Source organism: Anoplolepis gracilipes, chromosome 15, assembly GCF_047496725.1.
Source record: "Anoplolepis gracilipes chromosome 15, ASM4749672v1, whole genome shotgun sequence".
Classification (NCBI taxonomy): Eukaryota; Metazoa; Arthropoda; class Insecta; order Hymenoptera; family Formicidae; genus Anoplolepis; species Anoplolepis gracilipes.
In genome coordinates this window covers 7,389,883-7,402,622 of record NC_132984.1, presented here as the reverse complement: position 1 = coordinate 7,402,622, position 12,740 = coordinate 7,389,883, and the positions used below count along the sequence as shown (strand labels likewise).

At 26.8% G+C, this 12,740-nt stretch overlaps 1 pseudogene; it reads left to right on the top strand.

Moving 5' to 3' along the window:
* Window positions 1–1,834: 1,834 nt before the first annotated feature.
* Window positions 1,835–9,942, top strand: LOC140674222 (fatty acid synthase-like; annotated as a pseudogene).
* Window positions 9,943–12,740: the final 2,798 nt, after the last annotated feature.

Sequence of the window (12,740 nt, the reverse complement as noted above, 5' to 3'; positions counted from 1 at the left end):
CATAAAAGTATTAGAGTAAGATAATCAAAAAATGAAAATTTTACGAGATATCTTGTATTTTATATCAAAATACTGCAACTTTGAAGCCTTATAACTCAAAAAATACTTAATGAAAAATACTTTGTCATAAGTATTTTGGAAAGCTCTCGAGATGAGCTACAAGAATATGTAAAAATATATAGGGTGTTCCATTTAAAAAACTTGACGTGACCTTCAAATGACTTTTCAAGGTCAAACCAATGGTACCATCTTATGGCCCCCTCGAAACCATACAACTTTTATCTGAAACATTTTTCTCTCCCGGGCTTGGTTTTCGAGATATTCGACTGGATGGATTAAAATGGTCCACCCTGTATATATTTCTTTTGTTAGTGTATGTTTTTAAAATGTTTTTAATATATATATATATATATATATATATATACTCGAGAAAAAATAAACTTATGATTATATATGATTACATATAATTATAATTATATATAATTATAATAAGTTTATTTTTTCTATATATATATAATTATATCCGAAATTTAGGCCTTTCTGACTATATGTAATATAATTTGTTCATATATAATTAAATCTGAAATTTAACGCCATATAATTTGATCATATATATTATATTCGAAATTTGGCATGACATGAGCTTGTCTTTATACTCGTATGTACAATTATACTCGGCTAAATCTGTTTCCATATATAATTAGATTTAACCAAATATGATTATATGTATAAAAATATGGTCATATCGCGCCAGCCGAATTTCGGATATTATTATATATGTTCATATAAAATTATATATAATACCAGATCTAATTATCCATATTTACATATAAACATACTATACTTATTTTTTTCTCGAGTTATTAGTTTTTATTATTTCTAATCGTATACAATTATGTTTTTTAATTACTATAACATTTTAACTCGACTTAATTTAATTTGTTAACACATTTTATCAGAAAATTATTATTAATGATAAAATTTTGTAAAAATTTATATTTTTGTATAAATCAACTTTGTGTACTATTGTTGATTTAAAAATCTGAAAATTGTACATTGTTTTTGAATGTTAACTACTTATTTAAAATTATGTGATTCCTCCCTTTTTTGCACATTATAAATTTTCAGCTGGTAAAAAGCTAAAGAATGCTTCTTCTAGTCCTAAAATTTTACTTCTTTTTATTCTAATATAATTTTAAAATCTAGAATTATGGTATATTTTTCTACAATTGTTAAAATTTAAAGAAGATGGATAATAATAATCGATTCAATCCATATATCAGCGTTGATGCTGAAGAAGAAATCGTTATCTCTAGTATTGCCGGGCGGTTTCCTAATTCTGACAATATAAAAGAACTACAGGACAATCTTTTCAATAAAATGGATCTTGGTACAAGCAATTCTCGCTGGAGCAACTGTAATATCTTTTTCTCAAAATTGAGAATATTTTTGTTTTATTGAAAAAGTTTTATATTTTTTTTATTGTAATAAATATATATATATCATAGTTAAAAATTTGTAATATTTGTGTCAATATATTTATAAATCTAACATATTAAATTCGAAAAAGTTTCATTTACAAAATCATTAAAGCAATTAATACGTTATGCAATTTATGTTTACATAAATCACTTTTTGTTAACATTTTTAACAATTTTGTAACAATTTTTTTTTGTTTATTATTGTAATATTATTTTTCATTTTATATCAAAGTTTAATTGAGATGTCATGTATTTTTTTAAGAATATTGTAATACAAATATTATCAATGACTTAACAATATGACAATATTATATTTATTCTTATTATAATAAATCCTAACAGTTGCACATGAGATGCCTGCTAGGGTAGGAAAAATGAACAATATACAAAATTTGACGCAGAATTTTTTAATATATCGACCGAAGAAGCTCATGTAATTGATCCTGGAAGTAAGATATTACTTGAGCACACTTATGAAGCAATTATTGATGCAGGCGTAAATCTTGCAGAATTACGAGGAACAAACACAAGCGTTATCACAGCAATAAGTGTTCATGATACACATCTGGAGTTAATATACAATAAACCTCACGTATGTGATTCAAATTGATTATTCAATAATATAAGTATCAGAAATCAATAAAAAGATACGCGCTATTAAAAAGTACATAAATATATGTGTGGATTTATTTAATTTTAAATGTTTAATAATTACACAAAGTGTTATCGCTTTAAAAAAATTATTTATTAAGGATTTATAAAAGAATTACAAGTAAGAGGAGATACTGTTTCTCCCGTACGTTTTTCTCGTTTCGCGTCTATCGTTCGACTTCGATCGACTTTTTTCTCTTCGTTTTCGATTTTTGATTTGCTCTGTCTTTCGAGCTCGTCTCTTATTATTATGAATTAGAAAGTCGCGTACATAAACATCGTCATCGAAAACATATGTTCGACGGTCGAGAATTTTAAATATAACGATCGATATAATAATACGACACATATATACAAAATTAAATGTCCTTTACAAAAATGTCTTTTACGCAAAAATAACTCCCCACATATGTTAATATGTATATAAAGTATATTACACTGAATACAAAAAGATATAATAAAAATAAATATTTTTTTATACATATAAAAACTATATGATAATTACTAACTAGATTGCTGGATTACCCATGCTTGGAGTCAATAAAAGTATTCCAGCAAACAGAATTTCTTATTGGCTCGGCATTACTGGACCATCGTATAACATCGATACTGCATGCAGCTCGAGTCATTTTGTTATGGTTGAAGCTTACAAAATGATTCAATCTGGTATTTGCGAAGCGGCTATTGTTGCTAGTGTCAATTTATGCGTTCATCCCTATGTAACTCATCAGTTTTTTCGTTTGGGTTTGTGAAAAATAATATTGGGTTCAAAGTTATTGAGTAGTCAAATTATCTAATAAATATGTTAATAAATATTTACTGACAAATTCATTATGTTTACAAAGGAACAAGCCCTGAAAAGGAATGGGAGAAAAAAATGTAGTAATTAGTCGCTAATTAAATAATCAAAACCTTAGTATTAATAATCATTAGGATAATTCAAATTTCTAAATTACTTTTAATAAACGCTCACGAAGAGCATAGCGCTAAGAGCGGATTTGTTCGCGCTGACTGCTGCGCTAACAAATCCGCGAGCGCTGCGTAATACGCGCGCGACAAATCACATCGTGACAGGCGCTACTTAAAATCAAAACGGTCGCCCGGAGAAGTGACAAACAACAAAAAATTTACTTTAACAAAAGATGACTTTGATCAAGGTTTAGATTAATAATATAAAGAAAATGAGAAAATTCGCGAACATTCTCGAATCTTTAGCTTATAAAAGCTCCTGCGCGCGACCGCCACTTCGCGTTTGAACTCGAGCTCCGAAGCAATAGTGCGTGATCCTTCTTTCTTTAGCAAAATTCGTGGTAACTATTCGAAATCTTTGCTTTCTTTGAATAGCTGTAGCTTGCAGACAGTGAATTTTCATCTTCGCTTACTAAACAACGTGCCGATTACTTTTGCGTTTGAAACACGTCTTACTGCAGCTGCAGCTTGGTGCGACTTAGTAACAAATTGTTAGTTGTTCAACCTGTAAATAAGTGTAAATAGTTATATTTTAGACAATAAAAATGGTTTATTGCAAATCGATTAGTAATTTAAGAGAACGTTGGACTTATCGGATCCGTGATTTTTACGAGTCTTTGTCGCTTTTTATCGCGCACACACATTACATAATTTTTAATTAATTTTTTGTTTAATCATATTTTGTTAAATTTGATAGTTTTTGTTTTTTAATAATAATTAATTTGCTCACATATATTTATCAAAGTTTACAAAGAGATACTTGTTAGTATAATGAAGAAACTAGAAACAAAATTATATCTTTATTATTGCTTGAAACAAATAAATTACTGACATTATTTTAGGAGTTCTATCTGCTGATGGCTACTGTAAACCTTACGATGAAGAAGGTACTGGTGACATGCGTAATGAATCAGCTGTAGTGGTATACCTACAAAAAGCAAGAGATGCAAGAAGAATTTATGCGACTTTTGTCTACGGTAAAACCAATTGCGATGGCTATAAAGAAGAAGGAATTACCTTTCCATCATTTGACAAGCAAAAAATGTTACTGGAAGAATTTTACGAAGAATGTGATATTTTGCCTCTTGAGCTATCTTACATGGAGGCTCATGCAACTGGTACTCTAGTTGGAGATCCTGTGGAACTTCAAGCCATCGATGAAGCTTTGTGCGCTAAAAGAGACTCTCCTCTGTTATTGGGTTCAGTGAAGTCGAATATTGGACATTCTGAACCCGTTAGCGGTCATTATCAAATTGCAAAAGTAAGTTTACAACAAGGTACGATAAAATTAAAATAATTATATGATCTAATGCTACATGTAAGCTTATGAAAGTATTTTTTTATTATTTATTATAATTATAGAACTTGCAAGATATTATTATCACTATAAAAAACTGTATTTATCTCATAAAGGTTATAATAGCGATGGAAACTGCTATAATTGCGCCTACTATACATTTTAAACATCCACGAAAAGATATGACTGCTATCATTGAAGGAAGAGTAAAAATAATCACTGAAAAGACAGAATACAAAGGTGGTTACATCGGTATTAATTCCTTTGGATTTGGCGGTGCTAATTGTCACGTATTATTGAAATCAAATCCAAAAATTAAAATTAATAATAAAGCAGACGATAATTTACCTAGATTAGTAGTTACATCTGGACGTACAGAGGAAGCAGTTAAAATTATATTAGATGACGTAAGTACACATTACAATTTCAATAATAATAATTTATAAGGTTTTTAAGTAAAACTAATAAGAAGAAAGGCAATATAACTAAACAAAACTCCTAAGTATCAGTTACAGTTACACAAATTGTACTAACAAGATATGGAAGATATGGAAGTATCTCCCTCCGATTTTAATGCGCTTTAAATATGTTGTAGTCTAGGTCAAAATAGGGGACATGTATTTTTTTACGTGCCCATACGGGCGTTAAAGTAATAAAACACCCTCTTGAAAAAAATCGGTTTTTATATTTCTAAGCAAATACCGTCGAAATGGTAAGAGATATAAAAAAAAGCTTTAAATAAAAGTTTTACAGTTTCTAATGTGCTTTAAAACTGTGCAATTATATTTTTCGAAAATATCATATTTTTTAAAATCCTCCCTCTTCCCTTCATTTTTGAACGTTGCTTGTAACGTCGTTACCGTTACAGTTACTTTTTTCAGTAACTGTAACAGATTAACGGCGTTACAAATTTTGTTTGTAACGGAAAAAGTAACTTCGTTACATGTTTCAATAACGAAATTAAGAGTTACTTTTATCGTTACTTTTCAGATAGCACATATCTTTAAAAAATGCTTAAGAGACAACTTAAAGACGTATTATTATCTTTTCAATATTTTTAAGACATCTTTCGACCTTTCTGTGCAGTCTAGGATTTTTTTCAAGTATACTTGAATATACTATACCTTTTTCGAAAATAATTTTCAAATAAAGAAACATTGATATTTTTCATGCATATGCACGCATGCATTTTATATGGTACATGTAACATTATACTATAGATACGTGCACACATATACGTGAAATGGAACTTAAGATTGATAAGAGTATTGAAACGCAATATCACATACTTAAAAACTGGTGGCATCTCTTTCTAGTATTTATCTACTTTGTAAAAAACATTTAACTAGACAAATAATTCAATGATTAATCAAGAATTCGATGTTATGAAAATTATCGTATCCTGTTAGAATTTTAAAATAAAAAAAATTGAAAAGACGCAAAGAAAGCGATTAACTATATATTTACCAATCTATTGAAAGTAAACTAGCAATAAGAATATTACTTTATTTATATTTACAGAATCTAAAAGTGTTTAAGAAAACTTGTTTAACTTTTTTCCAAAAGTTTCCTTTATTGAAAATAATTTATTATTATCAAAATTATTACACACTTTATATCAATATAGCAATATCACTATCAAAAAATTATATCATTTTGATTACTTTACTGTAAAATAATGTTCAAAAATTTGTAGTGCTTAGTGTAAAAATTTGATCTTATATTAAAAAAATTTTTATGTAAAGTTTGTATTGTATACAAAAAAAGTAACGGAAATTGTAACAATTCGTTACTTTTTGAGTAACGGTAACGGTAACGAGTTACTTTTTGGAAAAAAGAACGGTAACGGTAACGAGAGTTACTTTTATAAAGTAACTTTCCCAACTCTGGTAAACACACTTGAAACACACTTGACCGCAATTGACGAATACACACGTATATACTTACGTATATATGTTTACTAAAATCAGTCCCACACACATATATAGTATGTACGTATTCTGTAATCTTATAATTTCAAAAATTTACAACTTTAATCGGTATATTTCGAGAAAAAATCGTATATTGGTAAAAAAATATTGATTTTAAAGAGAAAAAATAGAACTATATGAAATCGTGGATTAAATTTATAATTTATATAAAATTATGTCTCATTAAAGTATTAAACTAGGGTTATTTTCTGTTTGCAACTTTCGGCTACATTTCGTGATTCACGCCTACTGCCGCCCCATTTATTGCTCACGCGTTAACAACATGCCGTTTGCATGTAACTAAAGAGCGTGGTATTTATTGTTTAGTTTCAGTTCTGCAAATATAATAGGATAATATATGTGCCGCACTCCTTTTCCTATAATTACGCGCGTTTCGTTGTTAACGAGTGAGCAATAAGTAAGAAAGCAATAGATGTGAATAAGAATCAAGAAATTTAATCGAAAGTTGCAAATATAAAACAGCCGTATTAAATATCTCATAAACTATTCAATTTTTAGTCATAATATCTTCATAACTTTTTACACCAAATATTGCAAACAATCAATTTATATAAAAAAAATTGATTTTGTTTAAAAAGCTAGGTTTATCTGCACATCACCTTGGTACTTACTTAAGGTCAAACTAATTGCATCATTTTATATCCTTTTCAAAGTTACAACTTACTTTGTAGGAAACATTTTTCGATAGAAGCCTTGGTTTTCGAAAAAAAACATTTGAGCTCATGCGTGAGCTCTGATAGACTTCATACATATATATAAACTTTTAATTTTATTTAACTTCCGAAATATAATACTAACAATAAGATGATATTATAAGATAATTGTTACCATATATAGTTACAATTAATAATAACTTATTTATAGGTATACAGTCGACCAATAGATGTAGACTATATTTCTCTGCTACATCATATTTATAGTGACAATATAAAAGGTCATCCTTACAGAGGATACATAATTGCTGGATCTAAACTATCTGATAACGCAATAATTAAGATGGAAAGCAACGTATATACAAAAAGACCGATTTGCTTCGTGTTTTCTGGAATTGGATCTCAGTGTTTTAACATGGGTAATTAAATTACAATATACACACACGCACGCGCGCGAGCACGCACTCACGTACGCACACATATATGCATATATATATATATATATATATATACAGGATGCGGCTATAATCTGGACAAAATTCGATTTGAAATTCTCGCTATATTATAATTCCGCCGGATGCGCTAAGTGGAACTAATGTATAGACACACATGTGGGTAAAAAGCTCGTAAATAAAAAATAACGGAACACGTGTTGCACAGCGCAAAATATAATCAAAGAACAGCGATAATTGAAAACCTTCGCGCCGGACAGATACTGCTTGAAATAATCAATTTTTACGGATACTCCCGATTAATAGTTACGACATTGTACAAAAGTATACGACTTCAGAGAAGTCTGAAGAAGAATCCTCCACACTAGCAAAAAAAGATATAGATTTGAAACTCTGCAGCTTAATAAGAAAAATTATCTTGATGAATTCAAGTAAAGTTTCGTAAAGTACAATGTTTTACCTACAAAATATATTTTTTTTAATTTTCCTACGATTTTGACCAAATTACATGACTTTGAAACTAATCTGTATTTTTCAGAAATATTGTCGACACTCGGTGAAAAATCATCGTAGGAAAATTTAAAGAAAAGCATTTTGAAGCTTAAAGTTTCAGTTTTAACGTGCTATCAATAATTTTTTAAAACAATTTGATCTTATTCCTACGCTCTAAAAAAGAAACATTGTTTTTTCTTTAAATTACATATTTTTGACATTCTGCAGTTCTTTAAAACAATTTTTCTCGAAAAATTTAAGTCAAATTCCTTAAACTACAACATTTTTCCTACAAAATCCTTTTCTTAAAACTTTCTTAAAACTATTTTCTTTTTGACCGAATTACATGACTTTGAAACCAGTCTTACATTTTTATTGAAAAAAGACGTTTACCGCCGGCATGTGCGCGTATGTGTTTGTAATAAGTGCTGAATTATCTGATATCTGGTTATCCGGTACATCTCTAATTGTAATAATTATACTTCATTTTTTTACCACTCTGCAACGCGCTATTCATTATCTGCAGCCGTATTTAAGTTTATGTCATAAGCAAATACACTTCTCAACAAAATTAAAAGATCACTTAAAATTAGCGTGAAAAAATAAGGTCAAATTCAATTTCACGTATCTTTGCGAAAAATGGCAGCGTAGAGCGATGTTTAAAAAAGCATTTTAAACCTCGAAACCTCAAAGATACATGAAGTTGAATCTGACCCTTTTTCATGCTAATTTTAAGTGATCCTTTAATTTTGTTGAAAAGTGTATAAAGCTTGCAAAATGCAACTAATAATATTATAACTACATCTATTAGTTTACTTCTTATACAGTCCGTATATAAAAGATTCAGATATATATATTAAACTAATTTTTATAAAATTAAACAGATAAATATGTCTAAATAAATGAAAAAGTCTAAAACTACAATTTTTTCGACTAAAATATATAATTATAGAAAATCACAACTTTTAATATAGTTGTAGAAAATCACAATTTTCTACGTACATTTATAGGAAACTATAAACATGCTTAAATCACATAATTTGACATAAAAATTACACAGAAATAATGTAAAAAGTTTTAGTCGCATTATAAAAAATATAATTTTCGCATAGTTTTCGCGTGAAAAGTTGTAAAATTATTTCCAGGGATGCACATGCAAAATAAAGAAAAGAGGGTAGGTAAAATGTTGGTATAAACATCTGCAGACGAAGATCTACTAAAAAATTTAATGCACTTTTAGGTGAAATTAGGAGTGGTGTGAAAGTCCCCTATTTTAACCTAACATATTTAAAACTATACAATGTATGCAGTTGCATATTTAATAAGACTTTTTGAATAAATTATCTATTTTTTTTAATTTTTATATTATATTGATTTTGCTATGTTAGATGTAACATTTCTAAAAAATTTTATTTTAAAGTGTTTTCTTAGTTTTCAGTAAAAAAATTACAAACTAAACTACAATATAATACAAATAATTAAATAATTGCAACAAAATCGACACTAATCAAATTACTATTAAAAGTGACATTTCGATCCCTTTGAAGCGAATTTTGACCACTTTCCCACTTTTTTATTTTCATGTTTAGTAGCTCAAAAGAGAAAGAGCTATAAGAAAACATATGTAACTTTCGTTACACTTTTTGGGCAAAAATCAGTACATTTTACCCATCCTCTTTCAGAGATTTTATTTATATTTAGATTTATTATGTAAAAATATTACATTATTTGAAACAACGCGTATATCAACAATATTATGCAATAATATATTCTTTTAAAATATTTGTAGGTCAAGCTTTAATGAAATTTCTAGTATTTACAAAAGCAATCCATAAATGCGATACTGTCTTAAGACCTCATAACATATTTGTCACAGATATTTTAATAAATGAAAACAAACATATTCTCGACAACATAGTTAATTTACTTGTGGGCCTCACTGGATTGCAGATATGAACGTATTTGTATGTATAAATAAAGTATACTGTCTGTAGGTCGCAAGATTTTTTTGATATTATCTAATTTTTGTAAAGCTTTATACTAAAGATCATAAGAAAACTAAAAATTCTTAAAAAGCGGTTGCAAATATTATGGGTGAGTTCATAAGCAATTATTATATAAAAGATTCGTGACGTAACGAAAAGAATTTTTAATTGTGGGTTATTCATTTGGATCTTTAATCGCCATTGAATTAGCAAGATTATTAGAAACAAGGAATTTTTCTGGACGTTTAATACTTATAGATGGAGCTCCTAATCAAGTAAAATATTTGATTGAGAAATTGTTTTCTCATACTTCGGAACAAGAGTTACAAAATAATATTTTACTTCATTTAAGAAACATATATCTTAACTCTAAGAATGAAATGATTAGTCAATCATTAAAATATATTATATCATCTTATTGCAAAAGTGATTAGTTAACTGTGTTTATATGTAGTTAGTAGAAAAAAAGGTTATATAAAATAACTTGTTAGAATGAGCATTAAAATAATAAAATAAATTAAATTTTTTATTATTTTATTTTATAATCTTTTTATAATTTACATTACAAAAGATTGTAAAGTTTCTTTAACGTTTTTTGACTAAGCAAAACAATAACAATACATATATAGATATATATACAGAAGATATATAATATTAACAATAACACTATTGGACAAAGATTTCTTCAGGGATCTTGACATATATTTCTTAGTAAATTTGTGTGTGCTAAATTCAAATTTGATCGTAAAAATGTTAGTTTATCAGGATTTTGAAAATATTACATTATTAAACGTGCAAGAAACCACAATTCAATTTTTGCAATCTTTGAGTAGCTATATATCGATAAGCTGACATAATAAAGGAGTTTATCACTGTTCAAATTAAAAGTTAAACATTCAACACTTTACGACGAAAATGTGTAAAGTTCCTGAAAGAACCGCAATTTACAAAAAAGTGGCGTTAAATTGATAAAAAATGCTTTTGTTACATTAACTTATGAAAGTCTATGTATGTATGATTTAGCTGAGATAGTAAAAACTATTTTGTGTTTAATATATAGGTACACACAGATAACACTCTTTGACACAATTTTTGTAACAGGAGTGTGAATAGTCATTTTCAATGTATTTTTTTCGCTGAACACGAATCTATTTTCAAAATTTGGCTACCACGTCACAATTTGAAGAAAAATAGCATTTAAGAAACTAAAAATGATGATATTTATCTCCCAAATTTAGAAAATGGATTCATGTTTAGCAGGAAAAATACATTGGAAATGACTATTCCCACTCGTGTTACATAAAAAAAGTCAAGTTTTGTCAGATAGTATAATTATCACTATATGTATATATCTAAACTTGCAAAAATTATGATTTTTTTATACATTTAATCTTAATTTCCTCAATATCATAATGAGTTAAGATATTTTTAAATCAAATTTGAATTCAGTACACCCACTGAAAAATATATGCCACGATCTCTGAAAAAAAAAAATTTATTCTTTCGGACAGTGTAATTAAAATATAATAGTTACTATTTGAACGTATATATATAATCGATATTAAATTATAACAGTAATTTCAGATAATAAATCATTACTAATAATCAAATAAAGAAAATAATTTTACTTAGTTTAAAAATCTAAAGAAAATAACTTGATAATAAAGATATAGACGCAGTACTTCTAATATGCGAAAATAAATACAGTATATTATTCTTTTTATATTCTTAATGTAGACTATTATTTTATGCAGACTCTATTAATTTATTTATTTTATCATATTTATTTTACCAAAACGGCTAAATAGGGATAAAGTTAATAAACTTATAGACATGTGTTCATAAAAGTTAAATAGTAATTAATAATAATTTTACTTTTCAATAATGACAAAGTACAGAATTTCGAATATTATTGTGCACTGAAAATCATATTAATGTAGTATATTGTCAAATAAATTATCCTGCATTACTGATTTTTATAAACTCATACATTCAATGATTATTCAAATATAAAGAGAACTATATAGATTCTTATTATATGTAACCACTTAAGTTCTTAATTATAATCTTAATTATATCCAATTATACATATTCAATATCTTTACGAAATTTTTTACTTTTGGTACTTTAATAATATATAGACTATCGTTTCAAAAGTTTGAAAGCAGTTAAGAATTGTTAACTATTAGTTATTAATTTCTGAGAAATATAATTAAAACAAAACGTTTTCTACAAAGTAATCGAAATATATAATTAACTTTTATTGTAAATAACTTTTCGAACATATTACCAAACAATTGATTATTTAACTAAAAAAATTGACTATTTTTATACTTTGGAATGATAGTAGATTTTGAATAAGAATCTTGTTATATGTATATTTAATACATATATGTATGTTATATGTATATTTAAGTTGGCATCAATAAAAATTAAAAAAAAATTTAGATCTCTTTATTTATTTTCCTATTTAACGTCCATATTTTGTCGATAACTTTTAATTCAATTGTAATTATTTAAAATCTATAGCTCTTAAATTATTTCTATATAAAATAAAGATATTTTAAATATATCAGAAAAAGTATGCGGAAAAAATTCGAATAATAATATAAATAAATAATAATTAAAAAATATAATTTATTTTAGTTTAACACTCATAAATAACTTTGACTCCAACATATATTATCAACATAATAACTCTGAGTAATTAAAAGATTTTAATCGTTATTGTTTAAATATAAATATACAATAAAAACTTAAAAAAATAGA